Source organism: Otolemur garnettii, unplaced genomic scaffold (genome assembly GCF_000181295.1).
Source record: "Otolemur garnettii isolate 467f Iridium unplaced genomic scaffold, OtoGar3 scaffold00032, whole genome shotgun sequence".
NCBI classification, from domain to species: domain Eukaryota; kingdom Metazoa; phylum Chordata; class Mammalia; order Primates; family Galagidae; genus Otolemur; species Otolemur garnettii.
Genome location: NW_003852427.1, coordinates 8849327 through 8858306, shown reverse-complemented (window position 1 = coordinate 8858306; position 8980 = coordinate 8849327).

Here is an 8980-nt window from a genome sequence, read left to right as displayed (position 1 = left end):
GCCACAGCACTCTACCCAGGGGGACAGCTTGAGGCTCTGTCTCAAAAAAAAAAAAAAAAAAAAGAGTTTGAGACCAGCTAGAGTAAGAGCAAGACCCCAAGACTCCATCTCTACTAAAAGTAGAAAAAATTAGCTGGGCATGGTGAAAGGAGCTGGTAGTCTCAGCTACATAGGCGGCTGAGGCAGGAGGATCTCTTGAACACAGGAGTTTGAGACTGTGGTGAGCTAAACTGGCTGACAGGAGGGCACTCTAGCCTGGGCAACAGAGTGAGACTCTGTCTGAAACAACAACAACAACAAAAAAACCCAGAAGAAAGCCTTTCAAATAGATGGAGGTGGTGAGGTTGTGGGGTGTGCCTGTAGTCCTAGCTACTCAGGAGGCTAAGGCAGGAAGATTGCTTGAGCCCAGGAGTTGGGTACCAGGAGGAAAACATAGCTAGACCTCTGTCTTAAAAATTTTTCCTGGGGTGGTGCCTGTGGCTCAGTGGGTAAGGTCCTGGCCTCACATACCGAGGGTGGTGGGTTCAAACCTGGCCCCGGCCAAACTGCAACAAAAAAATAGCTGTGCATTGTGAGGGCATGTGTAGTCCCAGCTACTCGGGAGGCTGAGGCAAGAGAATCACCTAAGCCCAGGAGTTGGAGGTTGCTGTGAGTTGTAACGCCATAGCACTCTAATGAGGGCAATAAAGTGAGACTCTGTCTCTGCAAAAAAAAAAAAAAAAAAAGATTGTTTTTCCAAACAACATAAAAGAGAATAACCATAAAAGCTAATTCTGCCTTCCATCCTTTTCCTTACCTCCAGATCTCCTTCTTCCAGGCAACCACTCTTAGTTTCTTGTGTCTTTCTGATGATAATCTATGTATAATTAAGTGGCAGCATATTTTACTGTTCTGCATCATGCCTATTTCTTTCTTTTTCTTTTTTTTTTTTTTTGAGACAGAGTCTCAGTAGAGACTGTAGAGAGCTGTGGAGTCACAGCTCACAGCAATCTCAAACTCTTGGGCTTAAGCGATTCTCTAGTCTCAGCCTCCTAAGTAGCTGGGACTACAGGTGCCCGCCACAACACTCAGCTATTGTTTGTTTTTGTTGTTGTTGTTGTTGTTGTAGTTGTCATTGTTGTTCAGCTGGCCCAGGCTGGATTCAAATCCACCAGACTTGGTGTATGTGGCTGGCACCCTACCTACTGAGCTATAGGCACCGCCCATGCATCTTGCCTATTTCATCAACCAATATTTTGGAGGTTGTTTCAGATATTTCAGATCACTTTTTTTTTTTTTTTGGAGACAGTCTCACTCTGTTGCCCAGGCTTGAGTGCAGTAGCCTCAGCCTAGCTCACAGCAACCTCAAACTCCTGGGTTCAAATAATCCTCTTGCCTCAGCCTCCTGAGTAGCTGGGACTATAGGCGCTGACCATAACACCTGGCCAATTTTTCTATTTTTAGTAGAGACAGGGTCTCACCTTTGGTCAGGTTGGTCTTGAACTTCTGAGTTCAAGGGATCCTACCACCTTGGCCTCCCAGAGCTCGAACCACTTCATGGTCTCAGATCACTTCTTATAGAAATGCCTCATTCTTTTAAAAGTTTTATTATATCACCTAATGGAGCTAAAATCTCTCTCTGTAACTCATCCTAGAAAAAGGTACAATGTACATCATTGCTGACTATCACTCTGGTCCCCTTTGAAGTACTCTTCTTGGCCCTCTGTGGTGTGTTTTATTAAAATTTCCCCCAATGGCTTATATAACTCTTAGTTTGCCTTCCAGGAGCATACAGTGCTTGGTTTTCCTGAGTTCCAATGCCTGACATTCTCCTGTTCAGAAGAGAAATGAGAAGGAAAATGTCTTTCCTATTTCCTCCAGCCTCTAGCCCTGCTAGTTGTGCTTTGATGTTTCTGAACTGTGGACAATTATCAAATTTCTTTTTTTCTTTTGAGACAGAATTTCACTTTGTTGCCCAGTCTAGAGTGCCATGGTGTCTTAGCTCACAGCAACCTCATATTCCTGGATTCAAACCATCCTCCTGCCTCACTTCCCAAATAGCTGGGACTAAAGGTACCCACAACACTTGGCTAATTTTCCTTTTTCTTTTTTTATCAAGACAGAGTCTCACTATGTCATCCTCACTAGAGTGGTGTAGTGTCACAGCTCACAGCAACCTCAAATTCTTGGGCTTAAGCAATTCTCTTGCCTCAGCCTCCCAAGTAGTTGGGAGTACAGGCACCTGCCACAATGCCCTGCTATTTCCCTGTTGTAGTTGTCATTGTTGATTAGCAGGCCCAGGCTGGGTTTGAAGAGGCCACCCTTGGTGCATGTGGCCCGTGCCATTACCACTGTGCTATGGCCGCTGAACCTAATTTTCCTATTTTCAGTACAGATGGAGTCTTGCTCTTGCTCAGGCTGTTCTCAAACTCTTGAGGCCAGGGATCTTCCCACCTTAGACTTAGAGTGCTATGATTACAGGTGTGAGCCACTATGTCCGGCTGATAAAAATTACTGATAAAAATATATGAAGACTATGGTTCAGCACTTGTAGCACAGTGGTTACCGTGCCAGCCACATACAACGAGATTTGAATCCAACCTGGACAAGCTGGACAACAATGACAAGTGCAACAAAAAAATAACTGAGCATTATGGTGGGCACCTGCAGTCCTAGCTGCTAGGAACCTGAGGCAAGAGAATCGCTTAAGCCCAAGAGTTAGAGGTACTGAGAGCTATGACACCAGGGCACTCCACCAGGGGTGACAAAGTAAGACTCTGTCTCAAAAATAAATAAATAAATAAATAAATAAACACCTTTAATTAAAACCAACTCATAAGGCTGGGTTTGGTGGCTCACGCCTACAATCTTAGCACTCTGGGAGGCTGAGGTGAATGGATGGCCCGAGCTCTAAGTTTGAGACCTCATCTCTAAAAATAGCTAGGCGTTGTGGCAGGTGCCTCTATTTTCAACTGCTTGGGAGGCTGAGGCAAGAGAATAGCTTGAGCCTAAGAGTTTGAGCTTACTGTGAGCTGTGACACCAGTGCATTCTATCAGGGGCGACAAAGTGAAATTATTTCTTTTCTGTCCCCCAAAATAAATAATAAATAAACCAACCAACTCATGGCCGGACCAATTATGGTGGCTCACAGCTAATCTTAGCACTTGGGTAGGCTGAGGAGGGAGGATTGCTTGAGACCAGGAGTTAGACACCAGCCTGGGCAATATAGCAAGACCCCCATTGCTATAAAGAAAAACAAAAACTCACATTTGTGCTGTGACCTGGTGATATATAGGGGAACAAGTGCAAGAGAGAGAGAGAGGTGGTATACCAACAATGTGGGCAGGACAGGATGTCTGAGGCTTTGTTGGCTTTCTCTGTTATGTGAGACCAGCATCCAGGCCTCCTCTTTCAGAATTAGGAGAGGATAATTAACTTGCTCTATAACCGTGTGTAAGTCTTCTTACTGTTAAGGGCTTTGGTTGCTGTATAATGTGAGTGGACTTTAAAATGTGGATTCTAAGCCTCCAAGTGCTAAGCTCAAAAATTATAAAAAATTAAACACTCAAATACTCTAGTGGGGGAGCATAAAGGGTAATAACCCATATCGGAGGTGATTTGGCAATATCTTTTAAAATTACAAATACTTATACCCTTTGACTCAGTAAATCTACTTCCAGGAATTAATTCTGCAGTTACACTTGGCAAATGCAAAAAATAACATACATTCACAGTTTTGTTTTGTTTTTTTTGAGACAGAGCCTCAAGCTGTCCCCCTGGGTAGAGTGCCATGGCTTCACTGCTCACAGCAACCTCCAACTCCTGGGCTCTAGCGAGTCTCCTGCCTCAGCCTCCCAAGTAGCTGGGACCACAGGCGCCCGTCACAATGCCTGGCCATTTTTTGGTTGCAGCCATCATTATTGTTTGGCGGGCCCGGGCTGGGGATTCAAACCCGCCACCTTAGGTGTATGTGGCTGGCGCCTTAGCCGCTTGAGCCACAGGCGCCGAGCCCATTCACAGTTTTTTACTGCAGCACTGTTTATACATGGAAAGACTGGAAATTTAAATATATATCAGTAAGGGACCAGATTAATAAATTATTTTTATAATGGAAAACTATGCAGCTATCAAACAGAATATAGACCCAATGAAATACTGCATAGCAATGAGAATGAACAAAGTATTGCTACATGTAGTATCATATGACTATCACAAAAACAGAGAGAAAATGTATAGCAAAAGAAGCCAGATGCAAAGTTATGAATCCACTTTAACAGGGAAAAGGAATCTTTGGTGCTAGAAGCTGGAATAGTGGTTAGCCTGGGGGAAGGAACCAGTAACTGCAAGGGATTGCAAGTGTTTCTGAGATGTTATGTTTTCTACTGATCTGAGAATTGTTTACATAAGTATACTTAGTTTGTGAAAATTTCCCATGTGTATGTTTTTTTCTGTGTATTCTATACATTAATAAAAGTTTTAAAAGAATAAAGAAACTTTTTTCATGAAACAAGTTGAGATATAAGTGGAGCAAAGTAAATATAAATCAAACATTTTCATTTGTATAAAAAAAGTGGGGAAATGGCTCAGCACCTGTAGCTCAAGTAGCTAAGGTGCCAGCCACATATACCTGAGTTGGTGGGTTCAAATCCAGCCTGGGCCTGCTGAACAACAATGACAACTACAACCAAAAAATAGCCAGACGTTGTGGTGGGTGCCTATAGTCCCAACTACTTGGGAAGCTGAGGCAAGAGAATCGCTTAAGCCTAGGAGTTAGAGGTTGCTGTGAGCTGTGATGCCATAGCACTCTACCAAGGGCAATAGCTTGAGGCTCTGTCTCAAAAAAAAGTGGGGAAACATCTATATTTCCTTGTATATGCATACGACATTTCTGGAAGAATGCTGAAGAAACTGACAATATTGTTTGTCTGTGAGCTGCATAGCTGGAGGAGAGATGCTTTTTTTTTTTTTTTGAGACAGAGCCTCAAGCTGTCACCATGGGTAGAGTGCCATGGCACCACAGCTCACAGCAACCTCCAACTCCTGGGCTCAAGCGATTCTCCTGCCTCTGCCTCCCAAGTAGCTAGGACTACAGGTGCCTGCCACAATGCCCAGCTATTTTCTCATTGTAGCCGTCATTGTTGCTTGGCGGGCCAGGGGCTGGATTTGAACCTACCAGCTCAGGTGTATGTGGCTGGCACCTTAGCTGCTTGAGCCACAGGCGCTGAGTTGGAGGAGAGACTCTTATTTCATATTTGGTTACACATTTTGTGACTTCAAGTTATGTGGATGTATTGGTTATACAATGAAAAGAAAGCACTAAAGTTCCAAAAATAAAAAAATATGAAAAAATCTGTGAGTCTAGAAAATACTCAGAAATATTTGGAAAGAAGGAAAATAGGGGAAATAATATCAAGAGATTATATGTGTATCTCAGAACCCAGTGGTGGGGAAGCAGAGGTCATGGAGAATGTGTGATATTCTAAAACTGAACATTTAGAACCTTTCCTTTATGTTCATAACTTTAGCCATGATTTAAAAACTAGTCATATTGATTTTTTACCTCGAAAATTACATCTAATAGATTAAGAAGAATAAAATACACATATACTGGTCATAGGCTGGGTGCGGTGGCTCATGCCTGCAATCCTAGCACTCTGGGAGGATGAGGTGAGTAGATTGCCTTGAGCTCATAGGTTTGAGACCAGCCTGAGGAAGAGTGAGACCCCGACTCTAAAAAATAGCCAGGCGTTATGGTGGGTGCTTGTAATCCTAGCTACTTAGGAGGCTGAGGTAAGAGAATTGCTTAAGCCCAAGAGCTGGAGGTTGCTGTAAGCCTTGACACTAGGGTACTCTACCAAGGGTGACAAAGTAAGAGTCTGTCTCCAAAAAAAATCCCAAACATATATATATATATATATATATATATTTATTTATTTATATAGACACATATACTGGTCGTAACAAGACAATTCAAAGAGATATAAAGAAAAAGATAACTTTGCATTCAACCCCATCTCTTTTTAGCCCTCTGAAGTGTACAATAAACCTAGGGTTAATTCTGTCTTTTCTTCCTCTCTCTCTTTTTTTTGAGTCAGAGTCTCAGTACGTCACCCTCAGTAGAGTGCTACAGCATCCCAGCTCATAGCAACCTCAAACTCTTGGGCTCAAGTGATTCTCTTGCCTCAGCCTCCCAAGTAGCTAGGACTGCAAGAGCCTGCCACAATGGCTGGCTATTTTTTGTGGCAGTTGTCATTGTTGGTTAGCTGGCCCTGGCTAAGTTCGAACCTGCCACCTTTGGTGTATGTGGCTGGCGCCATAACCACTATGCTATAGGTGCTGAGCTGCTTTTCTCTACAGTCTTATGAACATATATTAATAGGGTCAAGCAATCCTCTTGCCTCAGTCTCCCGAGTAGCTAGGACTACAGGTGCCCGTCACAATGCCTGGCTGTTTTTGGAGAGGAGGTCTCATTCTGGCTCACTCTGGTCTTGAACCCGTGAGCTCAGGTAATCCACCCGCCTCTGCCTCCCAAATGCTGGTATTATAGCTGTGAGCCACTGTGCCCAGCCTAACAATAGAAATTTATTTTCTGACAGTTTATTTTCCATTTCTAGAATACAGAAGTCTGAAATCAAGGTATCCACAGGGTTGGCTTCTTCTAAAGGTTCTGAGGGAAATCTGTTCCACATCCCTCTCCCAGCTTCTGATGGCTGCCAGCAATCCTTGGTGTTCTTTGGTTGGACAGGTATCACTTCAATCTCTGCCTTCTTCTTCATATTATCTTCTTCTTTGTGTCTCTATGTGTCAAATTTCCCTCTGCCTTTTTCTTACAAGGACACCTGTCATTGAGTTAGGGCTCATCCTAAATCCAGGATGATCTCATTTCAAGATCCTTAATTTGGCTGGGCATGGTGGCTCAGGCCTGTAATCCTCGCAGTCTGGGAGACTGAGGTGGGTGGATTGCTTGAGCTCATGGGTTTCAGGCTAGCCTGAGCAAAAGCAAGACTCTGTCTCTACTAAAAATAGAAAATCTTAGCACTGGGGAGGCTGAGGCAGTTGAATTGCCTGAGCTCACATGTTCAAGGCCGGCCTAAGCCACAGAGAGACCTCTCTAAAAAAAATAGCTGGGGCTGGCTTGGTGCCTATGGTGCTTGAATCTAGAAGTTCTAGGTTGCAGAGAGCTATAATCATGCCACTGCACTCCAACCTGTATAACAAATGAGAATCTATGTCTTAAAAAATAAAATTAAATAAAAAAAAGAAATAAGAGGGTTGGTGCCTGTGGCTCAAGTGGCTAAGGTGCCAGCCATATATACCTGAGCTGGCGGGTTCGAATCTAGCCTGGGTCTGCCAAATAATAATGACAACTGCAACCAGAAAAATAGCTGGGCATTCGAAGGTGGTGGGTTTAAACCCGGCCCTGGCCAAAAACTGGCGTTGTGGCAGGCACCTATAGTCCCAGTTGCTTGGGAAGTGGAAGAACGAGAATCCCTTGAGCCCAGGAGTTGGAGGTTACTGTGAGCTGTGATGCCACAACACTCTACCCAGGGTGACAGCTTGAGGCTCTGTCTCAAAAAAAAAAAAAAAATAGCTGGGGCTGCGCACACTGGTTCACATCTGTAATCCTAGCACTCTGGGAGGCTGAGGCAGGTAGATTGCCCTGAGCTCACAGGTTCCAGACCAGCCTGATCAACAGCGAGACCCTGCCTCTAAAACTAGCCAGGCATTGTGGTGGGCACCTGTAGTCCCAGCTACTCGGGAGGCTGAGGCAAAAGAACCACTTGAGACCAAGAGTTTGAGGTTGCTGTGAGTCATGATGCCATGGTACTTTACTAAGGGTGACACAATGAAACTCTGTCTCAAAAAAACAAAAAATATAGGTGGTGTTGCAGGTACCTTGTAGTCCCAGCTACTAGGGAGGCTGAGGGAAGAGAATCACTCGAGCCCAAGATTTGGAGGTTGCTGTGAGCTATGATGCCACAGCACTCTATTGAGTCCGACAAAGTGAGACTCTGTCGAAAAGTAAAAAAATAACAAAATGGGGGTGGCGCTGTGGCTCAAAGGAGTAGGGCGCCGACCCCATATGCTGGAGGTGGTAGGTTCAAACCCAGTTCTGGCCAAAAACTGCCCCCCCCCAAAATAATAATAAAATAAAAACAGAAAAACTGAGGCAAGAGGATTGCTTGAGCCCAAGTTGGAGGTTGCTGTGAGCTATGACGTGACAGCACTCTACTTAGGGTGACAGCTTGAGACTCTGTCTTGAAAAAAAAATAGAAATCCAGGCAGTGCCTGTGGCTCGCTGGGAAGGGTGCCAGTCCCATATACTGAAGATGGTGGGTTCAAACCTGGCCCTGGCCGAACTGTAACAAAAAATAGCTGGGCATTGTGGCGGGCTCCTGTAGTCCCAGCTACTGGGGAGGCTGAGGCAAGAGAATCACCTAAGCCCAGGCATTGGAGGTTTCTGTGAGCTGTGCTAAAAAAAAAAAGATCCTTAATTGAATTACATCTGCAATGATAACTTTGTCGAAATAAGGTCACATCACAGGCTCCGGATGAACATATCCTTTGAAGGGGGGTCTGCACTCACACTAAATCATCCTTGTAGAGTCTTATAACTAATATTTTCTTTAGTTTTTCTTTTTTCTTTTTTTTGAGACAGAGTCTCACCCTGTTGCCCTTGGTAGAGTACCGTGGCATCACAGCTCACAGTAACCTCAAACTCTTGGGTTCAGGTGATTCTCTCTTTTTTTTTACATTGGTCCATAACAGTGATACTCTTGCCTCAGCCTCCCGAGGAGCTGGGACTACAGGTGCCTGCCACAATGGCCAAATATTATTTTGTTGCAGTTTGGCCAGGCCCAGGTTCAAACCTGCCACCCTCAGTATATGGGGCTGGCACTTTATCCCCTGAGCCACAGGCACCATCTTCTTTAGTTTTTCTATAGGGCAGGGTTAACAGGCTTTTTGGTATATTTATATTTGATAATTTTTTTTTTTTTT